Source organism: Lygodium microphyllum, chromosome 20 (genome assembly GCF_053477565.2).
Source record: "Lygodium microphyllum isolate KBCC chromosome 20, Lygodium_microphyllum_v1.1.10, whole genome shotgun sequence".
NCBI classification, from domain to species: Eukaryota; Viridiplantae; Streptophyta; class Polypodiopsida; order Schizaeales; family Lygodiaceae; genus Lygodium; species Lygodium microphyllum.
Genome location: NC_141154.1, coordinates 33,227,707 through 33,230,866, shown reverse-complemented (window position 1 = coordinate 33,230,866; position 3,160 = coordinate 33,227,707). Strand labels below are relative to the sequence as shown.

General features: G+C 39.7%; 1 pseudogene; it reads left to right on the top strand.

The window, feature by feature from the left end:
• Window positions 1-229: 229 nt before the first annotated feature.
• LOC148018821 (autophagy-related protein 8C-like pseudogene) lies at window positions 230-2,884 on the top strand (annotated as a pseudogene).
• The last annotated feature ends 276 nt before the right edge of the window (window positions 2,885-3,160 follow it).

The following is a 3,160-nucleotide window of genomic DNA, read 5'->3' as shown; positions in this document are numbered from 1 at the left end:
CGGAAGGAGAGGATCATGGCCACCGAACATCTGACAGACTCAGTCTGAACATCTCCACAAGAATGCGTGCAATGCGGATTCCTGAGGGACTGCCTATAGGATGTGTAATACCCCAATGTAAAACATTTCATTGGAATCATACTTGCTCAGTATTCTCAACAGGTTATCAGTATAAAAAAAATTTGTGTCGTCATCAGATGTTATCTGTGCAAAGAAGTGGCCGAGTGAAATGGCCTAGAGCTCTTTTAAAGAGGAATATGATCTAGAGAAGAGGAAAGCTGAAGCCTCTAGGATTCGTGAGAAGTATTCCGACAGGATTCCTGTAATAGTTGAGAAAGCTGAAAGAAGTGACATTCCAGACAAAGATAAGAAGAAGTACTTTGTACCAGTTGACCTTACTGTTGGTCAATTTTTCTATGTTATTCGGAAGAGGATCAAATTAAATGCAGAGAAAGCAATCTTCATCTTTGTAGACAATGTTCTTCCATCTACTGCTGCAATTATGTTGGCTATCTATGAGGAGCACAAAGATGAGGATGGCTTTCTTTATGTTACAAACAGTGGAGATAACACCTTTGGTTTATGCTAAAACCATACATATGAAGAGCGTACAATGATGAGGGTGTTCGCAGGACATTGGAGTCATAACATAACAGCATATTCTTGAATTCTTATCATCACCCTTAAGTCCAAAACTTATCAAGGGAAAATTGTAAAGGCTAGAACAACGATGGAAGAAAAAGAGTTAATGGATTTTTCTATTTTCTTTCTTGGATTCCGGGAGGATGAACTGAATGAACCGATTTCTTTATCTTGAACCCTTATTTTGTTATTAACAGAAATTAAATAGAGACTTGGCATCATTTTCCCATCTTGCTTACTTGCTTGATAGAACTTCTGTTCTGAAATTTATGAAGGACTTCTGAAGTTGCGACATTGCTTTCGAAACCCTTCGACAATGTTGATTGGAATAGAAAACTACATCCTTGTTTTTAGAACTACTAGATCCTACAGCCAAACCAAGCTTAACCTCTTCATGGATAAGCAATGCAACCAGCTCATTGAAATCAGGCATTTCAACCCGCACAGACACAGAAGTGTCAAAAGACTTATACTCAGGCCCCAAGCCATTCAAGGTCATAGCAACCTTGTCTTCATCTTTAACCTATGAACTAACAGATGCCAACTGATCCGCAATGGTCTTTACCGCCGTGACATAATTATGTATAGATGTGCTCTTCCTCTCCATGTTGTTAAACATTTGCTTCAACCGTATCTTCTTGGCACTTATGGTTGTGCCATAATACTTGACCAAAATGTCCCATGCATCCTTAGGAGAGCTGCAGTTCATTATCTGCATTACCATGGCATCTGAGATACATAAAGAGAGCCAGTGCAAGACTCTACGAGCTCTTTCTGTCCAAGCTCGGTGTAATCGTCTCTGATCAACCGTAGGTCAATCTGGGAGCTCAGGTTCAGCTTCCGCTCCAGTCACCAACTCCCAATAGCCTTTCCCTATTAAGAAGTTCTCCATGCGGAACTTCCATATGGCATAATTGTTACTGTCAAGCTTTTCCCCCACTATCTAGGTTATGTTGTTAGTCCTTTCTGCATTAGCCATATTGTACCAGATAGTATCTAGTCACTGCCTGACTTCCTGCAAGCCAACAAGTCACTCTGACCAACCTCAGTCCTTGACTATTTATGACAGTTTTCTGCAACTATTCTCTGCAAAAAACTAGGGTATTTCAGCCCTTTACAACCTCAAAAACATCCACAAACATGTGGTATAACCCGTAGGTACATCAGTCAGTACATAGACTTTGCAGGTATTGTAACTCTGTGTCATGCAAGCTTATTGCAGTAAAGAGAATACGCAGTCTGAAACCTGTAATTTTTCAGTAACCAGTAGTGAATTTACTATCAAAAACCACTTTAAAACATGTCATACATGCTCCAAACTTTCCCAGACATTTGCTAGTATGTAGGCAACTAGACATAGTCATACGGTCACAAAACAGTGCATATCCAGCAAGTACAAGTGACATAAATCTGCTTACAGATTGTATACAGCCAATAAACTATCAAACCAAGATGTATTTCAGCCCAAGAGATCCTCAAGCCACTTCATACACATACCATTGTGTGTACATGTCAATACATGGCCAAACAACCATCCGCAGACACTCCATCTATAAGAGGCAATGTCATATAATGCATTCACTGTTTATGACCAGCCAATACCCTATGAATACATTTGTTTCTAGATTCAGATTTTAGTTTTTAAGAGCCTTCAATGCTCATCTCAATGCTCATAGAATTCAACAATCATATCACGTACCATACAACTCCCTGTAGGTAACAAAAGGCATGTACTTCTTCAAGGCAATGAGTATATGATGATGACAATTTTATGACCCTTTTCAGCCTGTCATAAAATTTTAGATCTGAATATTTTATCAGTAAAATGCAACCCAAATGCATCAAACTCAGTACATATGCTTCTTGAATACCCTCACTTTAGTAGAGCTCAAAATGCTCATCAAATGGCTTCAATGCTTCAGGAGGACTCTAATGTATGCTGCCCTGTTCAGTGACAGTTTCCAGCCATTAAAAAATTCTAGATTTGAATATTTTTGCCACCAATACTTCAGCTCATAAGCATACTAACCAATGCATATGTCTGCATAAGCATATCTATGCTCAAATCTCATGTCGGAGATACATGCATGCTGTATATTCCATGTTTGTAACAGACCTGGACTGTATTTCAGATCTGAAGTTCACTGTTCCAGCTCATACATCAGCTCCAGACCAAGCAATGGCTTATCAAGGCATCAAAGGACCTTCCAAGAAGCATTTTCAAGCTGGAGATCAAAAGTAGTGATTGATATCTTCATTAGCAGCAGAGAATGGCCATTCAAGATCAGGCGCAAATACGCCAGTAGCCCTGGGGATTTTAGCAGCAGGTATACTCCACAAGGATAGTTGATGCTTTGTCTTGAGTGCTTAATGAAGCCTCTACAATGCTTCAAACATGCCAAGACAACCCTCTTGTATAACGACAACCTAAAATGACAAAATGCATACCTTCACAAATACAATGACCGCCTGCACACTGTCAGCCTGCTTCTCTTCAACCACTGCCCTGAGTCTTCAA